Source organism: Cynara cardunculus, unplaced genomic scaffold, assembly GCF_001531365.2.
Source record: "Cynara cardunculus var. scolymus isolate 2C unplaced genomic scaffold, CcrdV1 Un_Scaffold_363, whole genome shotgun sequence".
Lineage (NCBI taxonomy): Eukaryota > Viridiplantae > Streptophyta > Magnoliopsida > Asterales > Asteraceae > Cynara > Cynara cardunculus.
In genome coordinates, this window is record NW_020200575.1 from 186,131 (window position 1) to 200,613 (window position 14,483).

At 35.2% G+C, this 14,483-nt stretch overlaps 1 pseudogene; it reads right to left on the reverse strand.

Moving 5' to 3' along the window:
* Positions 1-7,598: 7,598 nt before the first annotated feature.
* Positions 7,599-14,483, reverse strand: part of LOC112501646 — a 7,432-nt pseudogene continuing 547 nt past the window's right edge.

Below are 14,483 nucleotides of genomic sequence, written 5' to 3' on the forward strand. Positions count from 1 at the left end.
ATATATATATATATATATATATATATATATATATATATATACCTAATAAGTAAGTAATTTTGGGGACACATGTCATGTTTTAATGCGACGATTATTGATTTTTCCCGTATAAACATGTATCTAGACACAATTTTCACTTACGATTCAAATAGGTCTATTTAAGTGACATTTGTCCCTCTACACGTTTATTTTTCTATTTTCGTGGTTTAACTGATTTCCCAAACTAATTAGAAATCTCTAATATGTTTTCTATAGTTTCTAAACCTGGAGGCTTCTTTTCCAGACCTATAAGTCTGAACTCTGAACATGTATGTAGACACAATTTACATTACTGGTTCAAATGGACCTATTTAATTGACATTTGTCCCTGTAAACATAACTGATTTCCGTATGAAAAGGGATTTCTTTTCAAATCCTTAAGTAAGCAAAAGTTTGGATTTTCATTCCTCAGACTTATAAGTCTGAACTCTTTTTTCTCAGTTAAAATTCAGAGTTGTCTGTCAGACTTATAAGGCATACTAGTATAACAGTCTGAGGACAAATCTGAGCTCATTTTTCTCAGTTAAAATTCAGAGTTGTCTTCGAGACTTGTAAGATATACCAATATGAAAGTCTGAGGACAAGTCTAAACTCCTTTTCCTCTAGTTAAAATTCAGAGTTGACTTCCAGACTTGTAAGACATACAAGTATCAAAGTCTGAGAAAATCAGAGTTGTAAGCCTGAATTTAACTCTAAAGTGACCTCCAGACTTTTAAGTGTGAATGTAGGAATTCAAATGAAGTCTGACCTGTGAATTTAACTCTGAAGTGGCCTCCAGACTTCTAATTCAGACTTGTAAGTATGAATTTAGGAATTCAAATGAAGTCTGAGCTGTGAAGTGTTCCGAAAATCCAATGACCAAATCGTAGCTTTTCCTTTAAACGGTCAAAAACTGCCATATGATAGTTAAAAAACCGGGTTTTCAAAACAGAGTCAAAACCGGGTTTAAAATTTCAAATTCGGATTTTTGAAACGTTTTTCACAAAGCAATATTACCTGGAAAATTTTAAATTCGAATTTTTGAAGCATTTTTCAAAACAGCTCGACCCCAGCCAGGGGTTCTGCCCCTTGGACCCCGCTACCGGGGGCACTACCCCCAAACCCCCGTTGTTTAGGGGCTTCACCTCTAAATCAAAATAAACTCAAACAAGTATGCACTTCGCACATTCCTTACTTGTTCGATATTTATCATGATTACATTGGTCAACATATTAATCCCATTACTTAATTGACATTAGTGATACAAATCACCAACATGAAGTCATCAGATATTGGTTTTTTTCTAGACTTACAACATAACTTTGATTTGTTTTGTTCCGTACTTAGTTCTATAGTTTATTCCTAGACTTAGAATACAACTCTGAACTCCTCTTCAGAGTTAAAGTTTAGAGTTACGTTTATGAGTTATAAGAAGTCATAATTCTTGTGACTCAGAGTTATGCTCATAGATACTTTCTAGACTTAGAAGACAACTCTGAATTTCTCTTATTCAGAGTTAAGTCCAGAGTAATTTTCCAGCCTAATAATAGAACTCTGAATTATTGTGTTTCAGAGTTAATGTTCAGAGTTTTCTTTTAGACCGGAGGAAAAGTCTCAACACATTTTCCTCATTTAAAATACCCCGTGTAATACATGTGTTCAAACCTATATATATATATATATATATATATATATATTAATTTGTGATAACTGTGAGATCCAATTACAACCACAAATCAATGGATAAATTAGAAAACTAATATTTTTTGTAATTTGACTTCAAATTATAAATTAAGGGAATTTTAGGTATTTTAAATTTTTTATCTCTCCTTTCTCTCTCCCTCTCCTAGCATCGGCCTCTGACCAACACCATGTGATACCCAAAATACATCAAGATACACAATGTGATACTTAAAATACATACAATGTGATACCCCAAACACACCAAGTAAACTTTGAAACTACTTTGTTTTATTTTAGTAAATAACATCAATTATCTAAAACAATTGGCTCATATTAGACCTCACAATTACCTTAAACTATCTAGTTCTCATTTGATTAGGCTTCTATATATACACACATGCACACACACATACATGAACGTTCATATACAAACCGCCTTAATTTATATAAATCATACAAGCTAATAACAACAAATCATATAAATCTATTTGTTTTTTTTATTTTTAATTTATAAGGGCATTATGGTCTTTTGAGATTGCAATAGTTATGTTTGATAAATATTTAATACTGATAGATAAGTTTGGTAATTCTTTAATTTTATATAAATATGTATTATATCTTGATTAGCTAGCATCTTTTTAATAAATATTTAATTGATTTATCCATTAAATATGTTGATACAAATTGCCATCTTTGAAAAATGTACAATAATTGTTGATTAAAGAATATTTTTATGTTTCATCATTTATTAAAATATCCCCTGCCCCTTTTATAGTTTCTAGATAACTTATTTTCATCATTAACATATTCATTTCATTATGTTTCATAATTAACAGTTTCATTATGTTTCATCATTAACAGTTTCATTATAGTTCATCATTAACAGTTTCATTCTGTTTCTTCATTAACATATTCATTTTGTTTCATCATTAACAATTCCATTTTGTTTCATTATGTCCAATGCCACAGTTTCATTATGTTTATCATTAACATATTCATTATTAACAGTTTCATTTTGTTTCATCATTAACAATTTCATTATGTCCACTGTCATAGTTTCATTTTATTTCATCATTAACAGTTTCATTCGGTTTCATCATTAACTCTTCTAAATAGCCTATGTCCCATCATTAACAGTTCCATAGTGTCCAATGGAACATGTTCACGGGATTGAATGCAGAAAATGATATTTCAATGATCGCAATAGTTTACAATTTGTTCCCCTTTTGTCCTTTTTCTGTTGAAAATAATAATAATAATTTATTTTCTTTTATTATTTTACTTTATTAAAATAACTTGTTTGAATCGTGACATTTGATTATAAAAATGGATTGATTAATTGGTTTGTAAGGTTTGTAAAGCATGGTTGGCAAAGTAAAACTCCTCTCCCTCTCCCTCTCCCTCTCCCTCTCCCTCTCTCTCTCTCTCTCTCTCTCTCTATATATATATATATATATATATATATATGATACATTTCAAATGCAATCCCCTCTATTGTTACAACCAATACAACCAAATCTTGACCATCCATTATTTTGATTTTTTTTCTTTTCTTTTTAACTGGAAATGGTACTTTCGTCATTTGACAAATACAAGATAATTACTTTTTTAATGGCATAATATTTTCAATGTTTGTTGATCCTCTCTCTCAGTGATTTGATGATAATCTCTTTTCACTTATACGTAGTATTTATGTTTCTGTCTTTTCAGTTCCAGCGATCTTCACTGAGTATGTTCAGTGATCGTTGAAGAACTTGCATTGTAATTCTATCAGAGACAACAATATTTCAAGAAGACAACACTCACACCAAAGAACCTTCAGCAAACGTCGAAGACTGAAACTGAAGATTAGAGACTGACGAGTACGTGATCTGAAGCGGTATTCAGTGATTAAAAGTCTGTCTACATATGTGTGAAGACTGCTCAAGCTTCAGCGAATGATGATGAGACCCTCAGGTTATTCCAGCATTCAACGATCAAAGGAAGCTTGCTTAGCACGATTGTTGTTGTCTTGTCCTTATGCACACAAAGGACAAAACCCATACCCTTATGAAAGTTGGTACGGTACGGAGCCGACTAGTCGACTCTATTGTCCATCAACTTTAGGTAAGGATGTCTGCTCATGAATAGTGTTTTTTTACTATTCACTGTAGCAAATGACAAGTCTTCCTCTTAAGGCTTGACACACACTCTAACCCTACCATATTGCATTAAATGTCCATTTAATGCACTGGGTATAAATAGAAGTGTTTCTTCTCCATGCAAAGTGCGCGCAACTCACTCTCTAACCCTAATTCTTACTTCAAGCATTTTCTAGCTTAAGTAAAGGATCTTCTCTACAACGTTTCTTTTCTTGTATTTGCTAAGACTTAGTGTGTATCTAAAGATTGTTTAGATATGTTTTTCTACCTTATTATTCCGCAAACAATCTTGTAAAATTTGTATTGATTTTCTTTATCAATATATGTTTTAAATTGAAAAATATTATGTTTGTATTCACCCCCCCTTCTACAAACTGTTTCTCTTCTTGTAGACCCTCTCGGGACCAACAATGTTTCTATCCATAATTCTTTTTTTTTTTTTAATTTCTAATTGATTTAGGAAGGATTGTTATCTTCTTCTTCAAAGATCACGTTGAACCATCTCCATCTTTCCATCATCTAATGTAAAAGAAAATTATCAACGATGAACATAAAAGTTCTTGACCCAAAAATTATATAAGCTCATAAAAGTTCAAATTTATTGTAGTTTCACAAAGTATATTACACATGAATCGTAAGCAAGTATGTGATGAAAACAAAGAAGAAGATGAACTTGAAGAGTCAATCCATTAGACTCGTGAGATATAACAAGATGATCGTATTGTTGCTTAATCTTCCTCTACACACTAAATCTTGATGTTCTTTCTCCTTTTCTATTCCCACAATCAGTTCATCCTTAACTACCCATTTAAGCTTTCGAGGAATCATTGTCATCTGGTCGTTTTTCTTCTTCTCCTTCTCACACTCCTCATCCCCAAACGTTGTAGACTTGTTATTCATCGTCTGATAATCCTAGAAAAGAGCCTGGAAGATCTCAAGAAGCAAGGAATTATTAGCGTTCAAATAGTGGGATTTTAGTGTCTGAATGTTGGTATTGCAATCATCACTATTGATAATACAAAATAATGATACAACTACATTCAACAATGGAAACAAATGATGCAACCATCTTCAGTAAATAATATCAAATGAAGATATCATATTCTTTTTGTTTAACCAAATGATGCAACTACATTCAGTAATGGAATTCAAATGATGCAACCATATTCTTTTGGTTTAACCAAATGATTCAACCACATTCAAATATTGACATAAACTATTGACTAACATGTTCATGAAACAAATTTTATAATTTGTATGAACTAGTAAAAGTCACTAATAACAAAGCAGTATTGAGTTTTGGCATGAAATGAGATTCATGTAGTTGTACCAATGATGCAACCATATTCATATATGAACAGGTTCATAAACAAAACAATTGCAGTAACCATGAAGGAGGGTCTCAAATAACTTAGAAGTTCAATCATATTCATGTGTTCACCAATTCAATGATGCAAACATTCATTATCTGTTGTTTTACTAATTATTCATTTATATTCAATTTTCAACAGGTTCATGAAAAAGATTTAATAGAAAAGGTGGATTCATGAAATGCACTCCATAATATAAAATTTTATCAATTTTGAACTCATATACTTGTCATAAAACAAAATTAAACTTCATTGAGTAATTTAATCAAACAGTTGGGATGCATTAGTTAATCAAAAATAATATTGATCATAATCTTCATTGAAACTTAAAATTATCCAATGATGAAAATGAATTCATCTAATTTGAACGTAGTCAATTAGGAATTTTGATTAAAATACTTAATATGTAGTTTCTAACCTTTTTTTTATCATCATCGGCTTCTGCTTGTGTGCGTCTTGAACGCCCACTGTCTGATTTGAAATCAAGAATCCTAATGTTAGTAACTTTTAATGAAATCGTTTCACATATTATCTTTATTTACATTCATTCATTCGTGAATCGATTTTCATTCCTTCCGCTGTAGGTTTGGATTATCTCCCTGAATGTTCGGTGTGCAGTATGCGATTTCTAAGGTGAATGTATACAAGGAATTGATTTCTCGCTTGTTATCTCCAAATAACCATAATTGATGATTTTTATCCTAAATTATCCCTAAATGTCGTGAATTTTTAAAAATAAATTGCCAAAATATTTATTAATTACTCATTTATCATTGATCAAATTCTGTCCATAGATGAAATCGTGGACGACCCAGATCTGGTTGCATCAGTTGTAACAATAAAGGGGGTTGTATAATAAACCACCTATACACACACACACACATATATATATATATATATATGAGTTATTATGTAACCATTTACATTTATATAACCAATACAACTCAATCTCAACTGTCCATTTAATTTGATAAATATATGATTTTATAAAAGTTTTGATTGTTTCCTAATATAAAATATTGATCATAATTAATAAACCTTGGTCATCTTCCATAAATATTCAAATTATAATATATAAACTCTCATCATTTTCATAAATATCTCAATTAATTGGGTTGCATTAGTTGTACAAATGTGATGAGTTGCATTTTAAACGTCCCATATATATATATATATATATATATACATATATACATACATAGGGGCTCATTCAAAGGAGAACTGACTAGTTTGTGATAACTATGAGATCCAATTTCAACCACAAATCAATTGATAAATTAGGAAATTTATAATTTTGATAATTTCGAATTAAAATTTTAATAAAATGACATTTTAGGTATTTTCTCTCCTCTCTCCATTCCCCGTCCTCCGGCCTCCGCCCACCGTTCTTCGGTGATACCAATGTGATATCTAAAAATATTGACTCTGTTAAATAAAAGACACAGTGTGATACCCAAGCACATATAAGATGCGTTGTGATACCACTGTGGTATCACTGGAATACGTGGAACGGAGAGATGAGAGTTTTAAAATACCTAAAATGTCCTTGCATTAAATTTCAATTCAAAATTACCAAAATTATAAATTTTCTAATTTATCTATTGACTTGTGGTTGAGATTGGACTTCACGATTACCACAAACTAATTAGTTCTCATTTGATTAGACCCCTACATACATACATATACATACATACATACATACCTACATATATATATATATAGGTGGAGGTTCAAACGAGAACATTTCCATTTTACAAGAATACCCGTATCACATGTAATAATACTTGTGTGAGGGTTGAATGGTGTAAGGGCGACTTGCCCCGCAACTAAGATCGTTTCAAAAACCGTCCACATCTCTAATTTAGTATTACATATATATCACATGTAATAGAATAATAGTATTACATGTGATTGTCTATAGCAAAAAAGTTTTTACGTTCTCATTTGAATCCTTCCCTATTTATATTGGGGGGGAAGGGACCCATAAATCATTTACAAGTTGTCGGGAAAATAGCCGTCGAACATGAAAGAATTTCGGTATTTTGTTTTTTATATTTCTTTTATATCATAAGGGTATTATTGTCCTTTTATGGGTATGGGGCAACTTGTATTTACAAGTGTGGACCCCAACCCAACCAACCCAACCCAACCCACCTCCTTTGTGTCAACTTTGACGTTGACACTTACCAATCAAAGTCATTACAAATACAATTATTTTGTTTTCTTTAATATATCTACTTGATTATTTTAAACATACATTTCTTACCTTTTTGTTATATATATATATGATACAATTATAAAACGTATGTATACACGTATACAAACCCGATGTCGCTAGTTGATCGGAAGTCGACCCACAAGTGAGATGCAACACAGAGCCGGGTGCTCAACCGGTGTTCTGCATTCCAGCCACGATCCCCTTCATGGTCAAGATCAGGGTGTCCTCGAGACCGGGGCCATAGTCACTCATCGGGTTAAGCTTCACGAGTTCAGCCGCCGACTTAGTCGATTCCATTACATCTTTCGACAAACGTGGTCTCACCGTCACATCATAGCTTGGGTCTCGGATCCGCTTCAGTGTGTATGCTTGGAGCACGTTAAGGGTCGTGATGTATGAGTCATGTAGTCGAAGTCTCTGCTTCAAGTACGGATCCCCTTCAAGCAAATGCTTGTGCCCGGCAATCTACATAAGATCGTAGCACAACGAATAAGTAACGACAGATGAAAACTGTAACTTGGTCACCATGGTTGTCGCACTTAGCGTCAGACCTACATAAAAGGATACGATGGCACGGGCCACCGCCATGGTTCCGTCATAAGTGTTGAGTACCACACTGAAATGTTAGGGTAAGACTTTTCTTGGCGAAGATGGTAAATAAAAGTTAAAGTCATATTAACTTTTTTAAAAGACAGTTTTGAAATGTTTCAGATTAGGCTTTTATAAAAACACTGATATATATGGACACTTCTCAAACATGGTTTATAAAAAAGACTAAGGGGTTGTTTGTTTACCTCTTAATGGTTACATTGAGAGGCAGCTTCTGAATCGTTAAAAGGTGAATCTTGTTTGACAAAAAAAAGTCTGCCTTTTAATAGTTCTAAAACCCTCTTTTTGATTTCGTATCCAGGGTCTCCCTTAAGAATTCAGCGCCCTAATTTCATTGTAAACAATTACCGAACAATTATATTTCTATTGCACTATATCATGAGAGCCTCTTAATCATTCTGCACCAAACCATTCAGCAACTACTTATGAGCTGTCGGGTTTTGATCTTATAAACTTAAAACTACTTCATGAGCTTCCTAAAAGACCCATTTGGTTGTAGTGTCTGGTTTGAAGCATCTGATCATTTTCATTCACGAAAACGGAAGTTGTAAATAAACAGGAATCGTTGTTGGAATTACCAGGAGGAGAAGGCTTTTGGTTTCTTCGTAATTGGCTCTCAAGCGGTCGCCAAACGGACAAAGTTCTTCAGACACGAGGAGTTTGTCGTACAATGCTGCAATCCCAGGATTCCCTTTGGCAAACACCATTTCGACTAAATCGATTGTTACTCGAAAGAAAGGCCACTCGTTATACATCGCCCTCATCATTTCAAGGTTCTTGGACTCCTTTTCGATGGCGTGTTTGAATGTGGTTCCAAAGCCAAACCACACTGGAAGATGAAACCTCGTTTGAGTCCATGAAAATATCCACGGGATCGCTCGAAGTGATTCGATCCCGCCACTCGGCTTCCGCTTAGATGGACGACTCCCAATGTAAATGCGACCATACTCCAACTCTGGCGTCACCTGCATATTAAGAACTCAGTGAGACCGTCTACTTTCACTACTATAACTAAACAGGTCTTTTACTACCTCCAAGCATCCTGATAGACTACTTAATTGGACTTTAAGTTTATAAGATTAATAAGCGAGCGTTGTATCTATCAACGTCATAATAAGTTGTTAAGACGAAATTAGACGACCTAACAAGTTCTATCAACAAATATAGATAACCTAGTAATAGGACAGAAAAAGTAAGTCAGTCCTATTTAGTAAATCGATAACGCTTGTTGGATTGTCTAACTTTGTCTTAACCACTTATTGCAACGCTTCCAAAAAAAACATAGAGTTCTTGGCCTTATAAACTTAAAGTCCCGTTAAGACGGTCGGGAGTCCTAAAAGACCCATTTTATTGTAGTGTTCGTTCAGACAATGATAAATAAAAAGTGATTAGAATACTTATGAGGCGAAAGTATTCTACAAATTTCGGCTCATGAAAGACTATGGAACGATATTCATTAGTTGCAACAACTTCTAATTCATCCATGAGAGCACGCCATTCGGGCTTGGGTGAAATAAGAGGATTCATCCCGTGTTCAATAGTAGCTGCCATGAACCATTGGAGTGTTCGAAAACACAAGCGCTCCTCCCCAAACGACTGTTCAATAACTTCACCTTGAACCGTCACACATAGCGAACCATGGATCATGTCGGGTGGCTGAGACAATATAACCAAGTGGCTTGGACCCCCACTGCGGCCCACGGTCCCTACACGACCATGAAACATCGTGAGCTTGACTCCAAACTGTTTGGCAGTCAGCATCAGTTCTTCTTGCGCCTTGTACAACTGCCAAGCCGCCGAGAACCGGCCGGCATCTTTACCGAAATCTGAGTACCCGATCATTACCTCTTGCTTACCATCGATTCGATTTTTATACCAATCGATCGAAAAAAGACATGTCATGGCCGCTGGTGCAACCTTAAGATCGGCAAGTTTTTCAAACAATGGTACGACCCTTAATGGATTTTTCACATAGCACTCCCGTTGCAGGAGCTCGACAGCAAGCACATCGGATGGGGCGGTTGCCATCGAGATGATATAAGAACCAAAGTTGCCTGATGGGAGTTCGGATATGACACGAAATGTGTCTAAAACATCGGAAATTTCTTCGATTTTGGGAAGATCAGAGCCGAAAAGCGGCCGTTTCCCCTTGAGTTCGGCTAAATGCCATTCTTGCTTTCGTTCCTCAGACCAATCTCGATATGATCCAATGACGAGGTACTTTGTAATAGCATCTATAACATCCGTATGACGGTCAGATTCTTGGCGAATATCGAGTCTAATGAGTGAAACCCGAAGTGGAAACTTGACCCAAGAAATCGAGAAGGCTTCCATCGGCTATTGGCCGATCGTCACAGGCACAAAGAGATCGGTAACAGGGCTCGAGAGGCCCGAGAAACTACATGAAAATAGGTGTAACAACATTTAGCATTCCGGAAAATTGAAAGAATAAACCACAACAAAATTGGCTTTATATGACACCAAATATATCTAAATGTCCTAATATATTTCTTTATAAAACTTAAGTTTATAAGATCAAGAAATTGTGCATTCTATTCGGACATTTAGACATATTTGAAACAATTTTTGTTGTATGGAAAGAATAACAAGAAAAATGTGCTTTTAGGACTTGCAGACCTGATCAACGTTAGCGAAAGTTGCGTCCTCGGGAACATCAATGACCCCGTTGGCTAACAATTGGCGAGATCATTCACGGGTATGATACAGTTTATCCCTCACGTAACCAAGAACAATACGGTATGGTTCGTTTGGAGGAATCTGCTTCCAAAATTCTGCACCATTTAGTCCAAATCGTGAATGTTACAATCAAACTAAGATCGATTTTCATCAATTCTCTGAAAGAATCGTTTTGTTGCATACCAATATAGTGCTTCACGTCTCTCTTAGAAGTTCTATGCAGTTCATCAGCACGAGCGTGAAGTTCATCGTTACAGCGCCACATCGAGAGCTGCCACAAGCGATCAAGAAACGTTGACATTTTAGTTCTCAGTCTTCTAAAACCACTCATTCCACGCAAGAATGCGAACAACAAAGTACGATGTTTCAGTCCGATGGTTTGAAAAAATAAGTGATTTCGTTACCTCAAACATGAGGTCCTCTATTTGGGAAAAGTAAAGATTTGTAGCCATCATCCTAGCCAACAAACATACATCCCTTGTAACTTCAGGAGTTACCCTTGGATTGCCTGCACCATGATCGAGTTAGTTTTCATGTACACAATTGTTCTACTCTTTGGGATAGATGTCAAGTCTGCGCACATCCCACTAGACCCCACCCCTAAATTGGGATTTACTGGGTTTGTTTGATTTGGTTTATAGGAAAACATATTGAGTTGGTAGTTATGAATGCTATAATAACATATTACAAGAAGAATTTTAAGTTAAAGATAGTTACCATCACGATCACCACCCATCCACTAAGAGAATTGAATAAGCGGGGCGTTATATGGAACCCGTTCACAAATTCCGATGTTCTTCAAGGCAGTATCAACATGACGTAAGAATTTTGGAACCCCTTTCCAAATAGTTTCATGAAAATAACTCATTCCTGCTCTCATCTCATCTTGTGGGGTGGAAGTCGTTCTCCTGATTTCATTGGTGTGAAAGGCAGCTTGTATCTACAACAAAAAGAAAAAGATACAACTAATTCAAACATATTCAAGTAACGATTACGATCTTCAATCATCTTCAAACAGAACTCTATAACTCTTTGGGGTAGCTCCACTGTTTGCTCCCCAGAGATCACCGGTTCAAGTCCCCTCAGGGCCACTCTGAGGTTAGGGCCCAATGAGGTCTTGGGTTGCTTGGACACCCATCGTTATCAAACAAACTCATGGAATACGAACCGAATATATTGTTACGCATACCTCTCTCTATAGAGCTTCATCGAGCTCCTGCTTGTCAACTGGAGTAATGTCTTTGTCATACAATTGCGCTAAACAATTCTGAATTCTGTACAAGATTCATCTGGTAGATCATGGTATTAGTATGAACGACGAAAAATCAAACCAGACAAACTCATATATCCCACTCAGATGCAGGGTGGGGGGGAGGATGTACGCTGACCTTATTTCTGCCCCAAAAGATAGAGAGGTGGCTTCCGAGAAGACCCTTCGCTTGCGAAAAAGATTAAGGAACATATATTTAAAGCACAAGTATAGACCACATGCATGTAGAAAACATTTATTTTCCATTTGAAGACGGTTATAAAAAAATTAGTACTCTCTCCGTCCCAAAATAAGTGTCAACATTCAAAAGTAGGTGCTTACTTTCCGATTTTACCCTTGACAATGAGATGGAAAATTTCATTACTACCTCTATTATTAAGGATAAAGTTGTCATTTAGTTAATTAAAAAGGTGTAATAATTACACACTTCTTAAACTGTGTGCATTTTTTCACCATGCACGTTTAAGGAATTACATTACCTTCCGTGTTTCTGAAGCAAAGACCTACGAATGGACTGTGTAGGATGTGCTGTGAGGACGATATCCACTGTTTGATTCTTCAAAGAGTCGAAAACTTTTTGAGGGGATATCTTCAGTTGACCCACAAGCCTCTTGAATGTCTCTTCGATATTTGGTTCAGTTGGTGCAGAGGCCTCATCAGCTAAATCGCCCCTTTTTAACTTGATTCTTCGTCTATATGCTATCTGAACTTCTTTAGCCAAATTGGCTAAATTAAGCATCTGGGAGAAAGACTTAGCCACCATGATCGAATCCCCATCATCAAAACTGGTCAGCATTCTCCCAAGCTCCTCCAGTTTGTTAGGATTGATGTTACCTTCGTACTCAGCCGAAAGTTCATAACAGTCTTGTACCTATGATTGATCACAAGAAAGCAAAAATCAAATGGAGATCATGATGTTAAGACTACTTGCAACCCTTAGAACCTACCTCTTAGATTCTCCATTATGTTAACCACGGTGTAAAATCAAGCTTGGCAACCATGAACTAGATTATTTTTTGAGCTTATTGAAGAAGCACCATTTGCTAAGCCATAAACTAGTTTATAAGCTAGTTTTCTGAAAAGCTACTTCATATAGCTTTTCAATAAGCCCAAGGGCTTTCGTACTTTTTTTTTCCAATTATGCCCCTTGTACGTTAGAATTGAGTAATTTTTTCAGCATGTCCCTTTTTACCAAACACATCTAGTTTATTGGCTAACTTATCAACTCGCAAGTAGCTTACTGGCCAACAACTAGTTTATAAGCAGGTTGTCAAACACGGCCTAAATCTCTGAATGTAATAAGCCAAAGATCCACCAAATCGTGAATGAATCCTACCCAAAATCCCGAATAAGTGTTCTAAACAAAATACCAACAGATATTACATGTGATACTATTATTCTGAAGCTCTAAGTAAAATGGAGGTGTTTGAACCTCCACCTCTCTCTCTCTCTCTCTCTCTCTATATATATATATATATATATATAGGGGCCCATTCAAGGGAGAACTGATTAGTTTGTGGTAACTGTGAGATCCAATCTCAACCACAAATCAACGGATAAATTAGGAAATTAATAATTATGGTAGTTTGAGTTAAAATTATAACTAGAGGGCATTTTAGGTATTTTTAAAAAACTTCTCTCTCCTTTCTCCTCTCTCCTCTCTCATCTCTCTGACCTCCAATTTCCGGACTCCGGTGAACATTAATCCGGCAGGTACCAAGTAATCACAAAGATACACAATATGATACCCATTGTGATATATTGTGATACCAACTATGATGCCAACTCAAACCTTAAAAACAAAGATACAAAATGTGATACCCATTGTGATATATTGTGATACCATTGTGATACCAACTATGATACCAACTCAAACCTTAAAAACAAAGATACACAATGTGATACCCATTGTAATACACAATGTGATACCCATTGTGATATATTATGGTACCGTTGTAATACCAACTATGATACCGTTGTGATACCAACTGTGGTACCATTGTGATACCAACTGTGGTACCATTGTGATACCAACAAGATGACCGAAGGAGGTCACCGAAGTGGTGGTGGGTGCCGGAGAAGGTCACAGAATTTGGTCTCTGTGTGTGTGTATATATATATAGATATACATATATTAAAATAACTAAACTAATCAGAGTAAATTGGACTAATTAAAGTAATTGAATAATCAACACAATTTACTAATTTACCCTTTGTTTTATTTTAGTAAATCACATTAATCATCTAAAATGATTGGCTCATATTGGACCTCACAATTATCACAAACTATCCAGTTCTCATTTGATTAAGCCCCTATATATATATATATATATATAGAGAGAGAGAGAGAGAGAGAGAGAGAGAGAGAGAGAGAAGCGTTCAAATGAAAACCACTCTCATTTGTAAAAACCGTACAAACCACCCTCATACGTCGATTTCATTGTTTAATCTTATGAAATTTTTTCATGAAATTGTTT